At 38.3% G+C, this 12,000-nt stretch overlaps 1 long non-coding RNA gene across 3 annotated transcripts in view; it reads left to right on the top strand.

The window, feature by feature from the left end:
- Positions 1-2,390, top strand: part of LOC122343358 — a 32,790-nt gene extending 30,400 nt beyond the window's left edge. For all 3 annotated transcript variants that reach the window (XR_006250759.1, XR_006250758.1, XR_006250757.1), the window contains one exon: positions 1,850-2,390. This is a non-coding gene — a long non-coding RNA (uncharacterized LOC122343358). The remainder of the gene's footprint in view (positions 1-1,849) is intronic.
- The last annotated feature ends 9,610 nt before the right edge of the window (positions 2,391-12,000 follow it).

The following is a 12,000-nucleotide window of genomic DNA, read 5'->3' as shown; positions in this document are numbered from 1 at the left end:
CCTAAAATAAAAAAAACGAGCTTGTAGAAAATGTCACAAAATGAGAGACTTACAAGCTTTTTAATGCTGGTCAATTTAGACTGGGAACACCAAATTAGGAAAAGGATTATCAGCACAGCACAAGGGTTAAGTACATTGTTCTGTGGAGGTCAGTAGGTAGCTGGGTCAAAAAGGGGCTTGGTTTGTTTGTTAATGGCCCTATAAAACAGTGACATCATCTCAGGCTCTTTAGGAGGTAGAACTACAATCACAATTCAATCTTTTAAAAAATAGTACCAAATGTTTGTTATGAGCTTACTCCTATTTCATGTCTCATTGGGTAAGGTCCACAATGAAGGAGTTTGCCCTCTCGAAACATAACATTAGGGAAGCGTTGATTTAGCATGCGCATTACGTGCCAGTGGACAATGAAGTACACTGCAGTCCGTAGCTGGCGTGATGCCCGGGCTTTCTCCTGAAAGCTAGATTAATGTTTCCGCCTTGACATACACATACTCTCTCTCTCTCTCGCTCTCTCTCGCCTCAGACTATCAGGATTGTATTGAGTGAATTAAATGTTTTTTCATTCTTTTATTTAGAGCACAGCCCATCAATATCCTAGGTTCAGACGCATACCGTTCACAATCACTAAACAACCTCTTATTATTCATTTATCGCTGGGAGAGATTGAAAACTGACCTGTTTTGTGGTGTTATTGATTGATGCCAGATCTGTGAAGTCACTGAAGCAAGACATCATTGCAGGATTGGCACTGAATGAAATCACTCAGAGAGAGGAGAATGAGGTTGAGGACCATTTAAAAACACAGAAGAGTCATCAGTCTAATGGTTAAAAGACAGGTTGCAAATATCCAGAAGGAAATAACAGTGCAGGCGGTTATTCTGTTTCATATTGCATTTCTCTGATAGTGTGTGCCCTTCGCAGATTTAGTTTCATCATTGCATGTGATGTTATCATATTGTAACATAAGGTGTCCATCCATCCATTGATCTATGCATCCATCATAGCGAATCAGCTCAAAAAGGTATCACTTACGATTTTATAGGGAATTTAAATAGAATCACTGTTTACAGCTGATCACCGAGTCAGTCAGCGATTCACCGAATGAGCCGCATAACATCAACTCTGCTCTTGATATTAAGATCCAAAATATAGTAAAACTATATTAATTAGCGCAGTAACAAGATTGCCATCTCGTTCCTGAGTTGGGATTATCTGTCATCTTCACAAGTTCATTTATTAAATATGAAGAAAAATGCATAAATAATTTCTGTAGTAGAATGTAAAATCTGTCTGTCCATCTGTGTACAATCCATTCTTACAGTCTATGCATCTATTTCTATATATCTATTATCCATCAGCTAAATATTCATCCAACTATATCTATCCATCCATATCAATCCATTTATCCTCCTGTCTATCCATCCTCTATCGATCCACCCAAACAAATATCAATATCTATCCATGCATTCATCCTCTACATATCCATCAGTCATTTATCCTCCAACGTATGTTTATTTAATCATTAATCAAGCTATGGATTAAAGTCAGTCTTTGTAGACTTTTTACCTTTCTTCTCTCAGTTTACTTTTGAGCTTTTAAAAAGGACTCAAGTATGAAAACTTGTATTATTAGCTGCTAAATATATAAGCAGACATTGATTTGTTTGGGGTTTTTACCCACACACACAATAATTATCCTGGCTGAGTGTTCATCTCACCTCACACAATGCAACTCCCAGTAGAGCATTTCTGTTGTGTGCGCTGAACTGTAACGTCACTGGGGCCCCACACTAGGTTTCTGGGAATAAGAGTCACGTTTACTGTAATATGTTTTTTTTTTTCTCCAGCACTTCAGTTTTGGGAAGCAGCCTTGGCCCTGGGCCCTCTGTTAAGAGATCTCTGCTTTATGACTCGCTCCTGTGGTTAGCTGGAAGCCTGACCCCGTGCCGCTGACAAGCCATCAAAGCAAATACTGTGTGAACAACACGCAGGCAACTGCGGCGGAGTTATTTTTTTCCTTTGCTGTTAATCGCCGCTGAGATGGACCCTCTGACAGATGATCTGATTTAAGGCTTGTTTGCGGCGTGAGTCAGAGGAAGTGCGCTTCAGTGCAAGTGCAGTGAAATAAAGAACAAATGCGCACTGTAAACTCAGAGGAAGGGGGGTAACAGACATCCCTAAGGATTGCGGGGGGAGCGCTGAGTTACGTGAGCCGTAGCCGACGGCTAGACGTGAGTCAGTTAAGACTCATGGTACTTATTCAATTATGCATACACTACAGTAATATAAAGGCCTATGAGACTTCCAAGAAGCTATTCCCTCATAGACAGGAATGTGTCATTTCTCGGAAAACTGGTGTTGGTTTAAATAAAAACGTGATGAACTTTACACACTGTGTTGAGTTTGTGGCTATTCACAGCCCCTCAGCAACTTATTGGGTGTGGTGGTTAAAACTTAGGACTGGTAATTGGAAGGTCGTTGGTTTAACCCCACAAAACGTCAGACATCACCGCTGTGCCCCCCCTCAGAGGATATGGCCCTGATTCAAAACCACAGCATGTCATTGATTACATTCAAGGTCTAGGAGTGCGGAGATGAATGTGTTAATGCTAATGTTTCTCCACATTTTTCGTGAGTAGGGTTCTAATAACGTGCAGAGCAAATATTATAACGAGATGAATTGATTTATCACACTTAATGTGAATAGTTTGGATCAATCACTGTAATTGATTCACAGCTCTAAAATATCCGCTAATACAAATGTACCTACTCATTTTTACCGTGTAGAAGGTAGCCGTGCGAACTTTGTTCTTAACGTCCATACAGATCTGGAACAGCATGAGGTGAGTAAATGACCGTTTTCTTTTAATCCCATGTTTTTCACACAGAAATCATTTAGAATAAAACTGTCTGGTACACGCTGCGTGAGAGTGAGTGCGCTGTGTAGGAGAGTAGGTAATGGCGGTTTAGAGGTTATCAGAAAGCGGACATGCGTAATAAGCAACACACTGCGGTGAGGAAATGTAAAATTACTGATTTGCGCAGTGGTGTTTCTGTTGGCAAGGCCATTCCAGATGAGCGCAAGGCGAGTTTCCCAGGAGCGCTTCTGAGAACAGCTCATTTAGTTCAGGACGTCCTGGGAATTTGTATTCGCAGGCCACTATAATTTTCTTCCTCCTTTGTCAAGATCCACTTGCTACAATCCCTTATTGTCAGGTGTTGCTATACATAGGTTCGACTGAAGTGGTATACCAAAAATAAACAAGCACAGTATTAAGTGCTATAATAAAAAGGCTGACTAACGTGAGGTCAGAATCACTTCCTCTCGCGTCATGCCTCAAATCGCTAAAGCTTTCAGATACAGATTATGTGTTTGAATGTTAGTGCCAAAAAGGACAGAGAGAGAAACATTTGAGCAGATATACCTACTTGTCCTTTCAAATATGATTCCTGGAAACTCTCACTTATCCTCATTCTCCGTGCCTTATTTTTCTGTCTTTCCGCTCTGTTTTCCTAGGCTATTTACTCAGGCTCTAAATTTGGCCCACTCTTCTGATAAGGTTGTTAAGGTTGTTTATCTGTTTTTGCCCAGAAAGGAACATTCTCCTGTGGCTATGTCACACTGCGCGTGCACAAGTGGGCCAAAGTTCAGCCTCTTCCTGTAAATAGATCAAAAGAAACAGCCAGATGTCTGAAATTCCCCACGAAATGTCCAAGAATTCCGGAGAACTTGCGTATCAAGAGCATGCTTTGGGCCGATGCACTGCCAAAACGGCTGAGGATAATGCCAGGAGAGGGGAGAGGGAAAAACATACTTTGGTTATTATGAAAGCAATGTGTTGCGTTATGTATAGCTGTGTGTGGGCGAGTACTTGCTTATGTATTTACGCACAAATACTGCTTCTAAAAAACAAAAAACAAAAGGTGAGTCCAAAACCTGAGAGCATATTTTTATATTTCAAAAATTATGTAAAATAAATAAGAACTAGTAAAATTTTTGTTCAGTGGCTTACAAATAAATTAAAATCTATAATATTTTAAAATAAATCTAATATATAAAACTGCAAAATACAAGTTTTCCCTAGACATTATATATATATATATATATATATATATATATATATAGTGCAGTGTTGTTGCGTCATGTGGTTTTAATAAAACTTACAACGGTAGCACCACTTTTCAGCCTTGATTTATTAATAGCAGTCTCCTTCAGAACAGCTTCTCATTAAAGAAAGGAAGAGAGAGAGGGAATGAGTGTGTGACCTGCTGCCACAATAGCCATCACTCTCCGTGCCCCATGCATGAACTCCAGAGAGCATGTTAAGCCATATTAACACCACGCTGAACTCTATTGACGGATCTGCATTAACTTCTCGCTCTTACACACACAGCAGTGTTAACACCATCTATCCTCCCAGCACCGTCTCATGCCGTTCTTTTCATCTCAGATCTTTACAGAGACAATCCAGCTGCACTCATGTGTGTCTCCCTGCAGGCCTTCAGACGCGCAACTGCGGCGTGCGGTTAGGCCACACAGGACATTTAGAGTACATTTACATGATATCCATGTGCTAAAAATGGAAACATTGCCAAAATTCCCATTCAGACAGATCGGCGAAAACAACTTAAAATGCTGTATCATGCATGTCAGGCCAGTGGTTGGCGAAGTTCAATTTGTTCAACAAATTTGTGAATCAATAAAACTCCATGTGTCATGTTCTAGAGTAAAAACAAACAAACAAAAAAACACTAGTTAACAAAAGGTTGTTGTTGTGATCTGTGTGGTGCACACTTTTTCCCTCTCTATAGTAACATGCCGCTTTTTCAAGGTTTCGTGAAAAAGTTTCCTTTTACTTCCTAAAAGAGATATCGCAGTTTCATTAAGTTATCCATCCTTGATAACTTTTAGCCAGCTTTGACTAAACTCCTCTCAGCTAGTGCGTCTTTTCAAAGTAAAAGTAATCTTATCACCTGACCTCAGTACAGCGCACTGATTTGCTAAAATGGTCTGTTTAAAAACAACAAGGGCACTTGTCAGCTTCTGCAGTGAACTGGCGATGCCTTGTAAGCGGACAATACCGACTTTTTTGAAACAACGTGTTTAGAGTTCAGATGGAGAGTTATACACAGCAACCAGCCATATTTACACTTGAGGACCCATTAGAAGAATGGGTTACCACTCCGTGATCATTTAAAGGTCATGTGTGTAAATGCGAGTCATAACTGTGCTTGTGTACATGTGTCATATTCGACAGGATTAAAATAAAACACACCTGCCTCCTATGATTCACTTCTGACTCATCAGGTGAAACATCCATACATCCCTCTATCATCTTTCTCCCTCTGTCTCATAACCCCACGTCATGAGCTGCACACCAGACTCATTTTAAACAGGCCAAATTGCTTGCCCCTTGAAAAAGTGCACTGGAAAGAGTTTGTGATAATGAGGACGGATTATATGAGTATCGAATGGTGTCGCGACAGCAGAGTGTTTGCTGAAGCACTTATTTATGCTGGGAAAGTGTGTGTGGGACTAATCGAGGTGTAAATGTGATGAGTCACTATCCCGTAGGGCAAAGCGCACTGTTGGGTTTAAAACGTTTGATGGAGAAATAACTGCACCACCGATATGTGTGTGTGTGTGTATGCAGTATACATTTAGAAATGAAAAATGGGCTTTGTACGGCGGTGGGCAGATTCTCATAATGCTCTACGACCTGCTTTGACGCACATTCTGTCGTTTTTTTCCATTAGCCTGTGGTTCTCAAAATGCAGTCTCATTCATGGATAATATACTGTTAGATATGTCAGATAACCTAAATGTTTTATTAAAGTCACTATGTAATAATTTAATTAATTTTTAAAACCAACAACTCATTGTCTGACCTATTTGTCAGTGAAATGAAGAAAAACTGTCGGGCGGCATTTGCTTTTATCCATCAGGAATTGATTAGACTGGGAAAATTATATCGGATATAAGACTGAAGCTTGTGGTTGAAAAATAAGGGAGATGAGTAAATGCAAAGATTTTTAAAGGTCACATTAGGTTAAAATATCTCCTTAAGCTGCACATTTATGCTATAAAGAAGCATCACACCGCCTCTTTAACAAATTCAGCAGTGAGAAGCACTCACGTGGCTGTACAGACTAATCATTTCTGGGCCACGTCATTATAGAGCTCACTCCAGCCAAGCCACCAAAGAGGATAGGTGTTTCTGTTCGACCACCCGCATTCGCAGAGACAAAAACATTTAGCTGTCCTTTTTGGTGACAGAGCCAGGCTAGTAAAAAATAAATCGATAACACAGAGAAGCATGTTGAGTGAATAACAGAGATAGAGAGCGTGCTCAAAGCAGGTTGTTACATAAATAGGAGCCCTTGTCATTCTCTTTTTAAAACCAGGCCGAGGAGGCAACAGGACGGGAGGGGGTGATGTCATCCCTGGTAGCAATGGGCAATCATGCAGTCCATTCATTTTTGTGGGTTTCTGTGTATGTGTGTGCGAAAGAGCGAGTTTCTGTCTTCTGCGTGCCACTTCCTGGGATTGAATAGAGAAGGAAGTGGAGTGACAGGGTGCAAAGAACAACGCCTCCATGGTGGGCTTTTCACACACGCACACACACACACACACACACGCGCACACACACACACACTGAATTGGCAGGAGTCCCTTCAGCTCTGCCCTGTTTTTGCTGGGTGTTTGTGTCTGGATTAGATGTACTGAAACACTGTCCTCTTCTGTTTGTTTCCAGAACTGCAGAGAAATGTTCGACACCTGGTTTTCTAATCGGATCTGGTAAGTTGCCCCATCAGTGATTACAACTGACATAACTGATAAGAGCATTGCTTTAGGGATGGGTTTATGACCAGGTTCACATGAAATCTCTGCCCACAGAATGTCATTTCCATAAAATGATGACGTCTATTATATTTAAAGAAGTATTCAGAAATTATATATATATCCAAAAATATTTTACTAAGGTACTATGTCTTATTTTAATTTTGTACTATGTGAGAGAAAAAGTCATGCTTTATTTTAAAGTTTGAAGTTAAATAACTGCATGAAATATTTGATATACTAAATTAATGGTAATAAAATAAATTAACGCTACTAAACAGTAATAGTACAAAGTACTATATATATTTTATTTTACTAAATACATATTTTACCAAGTAATCAATTAGCAGAAAATGTTGTATAATATAACATAAAAGAAAAAGATGTGTCTGTTTTATCGGCTAAGCCAGAATTCTGTAGATATTTCTCTAGATTGCCTATATGACTAGTAACTTTCCTCTCGTTCAGGACAAAAACAAATCTTTAAAGAAAAGCACCACAGTTTGTTCATATTTCACTATGTTTTCCTCTCGAGCTGATACGTACCTCTCCTGTCTCAATGCGTGCACTTTATCATTCTAGCGCAGAATGACACTATATTTTGTGAAGTGATGATACTACTTTTTTTTTTATTTCATTTGCTTAGAAAATCGCTACATTTTATTTTATGTCATCATACTTGCTTGTGTAACTAGTCACGTAAGCGTCTTTAAATAGGGAAAACGTTTGATGGCTTATAAATTCACCCCTGTTTGGATCCTAAGAAATGAACGGAGCTAATCTAAACACTAACATAGCGGCGCAGCACACTGGAGTGATTAAGTGCATGCACTGAGACGGGAGAGGTGCTCGTCTTTTTTGAGGGAAGAACATAGTGGAATATGGAAAAACTGGCGCTTTCCTTTAGAAGCTGTGTAAGCATTTTTTTTTCACCTCTAGTGGTGCTAAAGGGAAATGAAAATAAACGTATGCCTTCATCAGCCACTGTCCTGTTTCAAACTCATTCCACTAGTTGTGGTTTACAGAGAGGCATCTCAAAGTTTGCTAACTAACCTCAGTGGACCATAGTCGCATTGTTACCTGCCATAGCGCCGTTATAGTGACAGCTGTAATTTCTCAGGACAGCCATTTCAGTAAAATCTGGCTGTAGGAAAAAAATCTGAATTGCTTACAGGACTTTTAATAAGCTTTGCCGGCTGCTAGTGTTGTGCTATTTTGAATAGTGTATGTTATACAAGATGATATTTTCTGTCCAATTAAACTGACAAATCACAACACCAAAGCTAGCTCCGGTTAACAGAAGACAGTTAACTGTCGCTTCGTGTGAAAATCAAGGCTGCGTTTCTCTCCTCTTATCCATGCTGAGTGACTGAGGCCATTAAATCAGGCACCTCCTGTGGGTTCCAGGGTGCGAGAAACCGATAATAAGGTGTGTAATAATACGCGGTAAGCCAAATATGTGTGGGCTTCTTAGCATTCAGAAGCAGGCTGGAAAAAGAAAGAATGACAGTAGTGTACAGCATATTGCTACGGGCCATCTTGATTATTCTTAGTGAGAAATAGAAGGAAATAACAGACATGCCTCCAGCACAAACACTCAACAACATATTTCTTAGCCTAAATATAGCTATTAACCCTAAGGTTTTAAAATGACAGTTCACCTAAAATGAATAATCTGTCATCATTTTCTTATTCCCATGTTCTCCAAACCTAGAACTTCCCTTCTTTTGTAGGACAGTAAGATGAAAATAAATCAAATAATACTATAAAAAAATACAAATTCTATCTTTAAATGATTGTAAATCATTTTAATTTTAGGTTAACTGTAACTTAAGTGTCTCAGGTTCCTCTTGATCGACACAAATACGCTGTCATTTTTAAATTAGCAATTGAATTATCTGTATTTTATTATGCCTGTGGCCATAGAGCTTTTTAGCTGCGGAGGCTTTTTAGGTCGAGTATAATGTGTGTTATGCTGTGTTTTCTGCAAACTGGCAATCCAAGCTATTGACATATTATAGGGTAAACTGTAACTGTGCGTAATCTCAGACCAAAACTAAGACAGACATTCTGACACAGAATGCACATTTTCAGAGTAGAATAACAAGTATGTGAACTTGCCATGTTTCCTCAATATCTGCAAATGTTTGATGGTGTTTTTATGATTTAGTACAGTCAAAAAACGACATCACCTTTGACATTAATCAGCACTGCATCTGTGGTTTCAGCTAAAGCACTTTTGTTATATAAATATATATGATGTAATATTTGGTGAAAATAAGTACTAAAACAGATTAGAATAAAGAACTGCAATAAAGTTGAAGAACTAAAATGACTAAAATTGTAATAAATGAAAGATAGCTAATAAAATAAAATGTAAATAAGAGTTATTAAAATGGAAAATAAAGTAAAAACTGAAATATAAAAGCGAAATACTCAAGATCACTAAAACTGAAAATAAAACTGTATGGAAATATAAAACAAAATAAGTGACAAAAGTGCAAATAAATGACTGCATATTATATATATATATATATATATATATATATATATATATATATATATATATATATATATATATATATATATATATATATCTTAATTCAAAATTGTAATACTATCATAGTATATAAATAATAACACTTACTCATACGGATGGAAACAGTGATTTAATGGATGACAGGGTGACTAGCAATGACATCATCCCAGCGATTAGCCATAGGCTGAGAGGTATAAAAGGAGCAGCGTCTTTGAAAGGTGTCGTACATTTTCACACTGTCTCATGACGGTCAAGACATCTCACCACGACTGAATGCATTCATTTCCAAGCGAGCCTGAGATTACGTCAGTGCAGTGTTGGTGGTAAGTACGCAGGTTAACTTCAAGGACCTTCACTGGCCTATAGCCGCAGGTAAGCGACCGATCCTGTTTGTGTTTGACGGCTACTTTGAATGATGACATTGTTTAGAGATGTACCAGTGACTCATAATTTCCATCTCCCAGCAGTTCTCCTTTGAAAAAGGGTTGACGTCATCCTCCCACGGACAAAACCGATGCAGGGACTCTTTCTGGGCAATCAAGAGACTATTTATACATAAACACACCATACATCAACCCGCATTGTGTGCAATGCAACAAGATACGGCCACGATCTTATCCAACTGATCAACAACTAGAGCTTATCATCAGTGTAGAAAAGTGGATGTCACTATTCAAAACCACAATGCCATGGTGACCATGACCGTGACATTTGTTTTGACAGTCACTTCCTGTTAAAGCATGCCCATTGCTGTTCAACCTTTTGCCTTTCCTGTTTCGTTAATCATCAACTCGGCCAGTGACACAGGGACTTCTGATGGGATCGTTTGCGATCCTGGACACTTCCTCCGGATGCTGGTTTCACATGGTGGTTTAGATGTGTTCTACCAGTGTCTAGCACCATTTGAAATCAGTGTTCTTGAGGAGGGAATTGCCACTGGATCACATTTCGCAGCCACGGACGATCCCAAGAGAACTCAAAGAATAACAAAGAAGGACAAGGAGTATTTAGTGGGTGGAGTGGCTTTTCAAGAGAAGTCAGGGAAGCGCATCACAGGAGAACCTGAGAGAGCTCATGGTTTGCCTCAAGCGCTTGATGTGCTGGAAGTCAAATGAATGCGGTGTGAACAAGCCAGCCCAGTACTAAAAAGGAAAGAACTGCTGTTTACTGTAAAAACAAAACAAAACAAAAAAGGATTTGTGTGTATATTTAAATTGGTTGCACGATCATTACATTTTTTAATGAATTTAAAATTGGTTAAATTACGTTGTTCTATCTTCATATCATGCTTAAACTGAGCTTAAGTTGGTGAACATTTTATACACTTATTTATCCACTGAAAAAATCTGGGTTAAATCTTGTTTTGGATGTTTCTGTAAGGCTCGATTATCTTCAGATGATATCATACGTTTGCATGAAGCAGTGTCTGTGAATGATGCAAAACAAAGAAGTAGGAAGAAAAGGAATATGATGCAATATCTTGCATTACAACAGAATGAATTTATAAATGTGTGACAGCAATGAGCAGTTTTAGTGTTTATGTACAATTATAGTATTTATAGTTTTTTGGATGAGCCTTTCTAGTTTCTCGTTTGTTTTATTAGCTTTTTATATTTCAGTTGACCTTTTATAGTTTTAGTAATTCAGCTTATTTCAGATAGCTGCCAAGCCAACATTTCAGATTTTTAGTAATTTGTTCGAATAAAAGTGTCATTTAATATTTGTTATTTAATTTATTTTATACGTTTTTTATAGTTTTAGCATGGTCAAATACCACAAGACCTTAAACTAACTTAAATTTGATTGTAATTTATAACATGCTAACTGAATTCTTCAAAACAAAGTTCAAGGATAACCAGGGCTCTTATTGTACATAGATAAATGCAGATAGCACAGTGTTTCCTTGTGGGAGAAACAAGCGGCAATTACTTTGCATTAAACAGGTTTAAGGATTCATTTAATAACTACATTGCTTTCAGAGACCATAGGCTATTTATTATACGAACAGGCTTACATCGCAAATGAGCTTGTGTTTGAATTCACCTACTTATCTTTGTGCATTTGTTTTCTCATTCTTTCATTTGATCTGTAAACTATGCCTGAGAGGGGTAGTAAAGAGAGACTGTGATCTCTGAAGCTCTTTCTCCCTCTCTGGCTGTTCCTGCCCCCATCTCTCCCCACCAAAGGATGACTGATTTCCTCTGGTGCTTAGAGTCCCTTCTGTCATCTAGCACCATTTGAAATCGGTTATAATGACTGGGGATCAATTCTTCGGCTTCCCATTGCTCTCAAAGGGCCATCAATGCTCTTTTTCTGTGTACTTCATGTGTGCTCAGGCCTTTGAAAAATGCACTGGAAAAATAGAAATAAGTGTTTTTTTTCAGCTGAATATGAGTGAAAATTTAATAAGCTTGGTTGCTATTTTGAGGCACCCTAAGTATGCATTCACAACCAAATAAATGAAAATGTTGTAATGAACACTCCTCATAGAAACCTACTCCCAAACTGACTTCATCTGCTGTTCAATTCTGCCCTCTTTTGGTTGGAGAGAGACACAAGCTAAAAAAAATAATAATAATATATATATCAAAAATAATAATAATTATATTATATTATAT

This window comes from Puntigrus tetrazona, chromosome 4 (assembly GCF_018831695.1).
Source record: "Puntigrus tetrazona isolate hp1 chromosome 4, ASM1883169v1, whole genome shotgun sequence".
NCBI lineage: Eukaryota > Metazoa > Chordata > Actinopteri > Cypriniformes > Cyprinidae > Puntigrus > Puntigrus tetrazona.
Note: the sequence above shows the minus strand (reverse complement) of the source record. Positions and strands in the feature narration are given on the sequence as shown.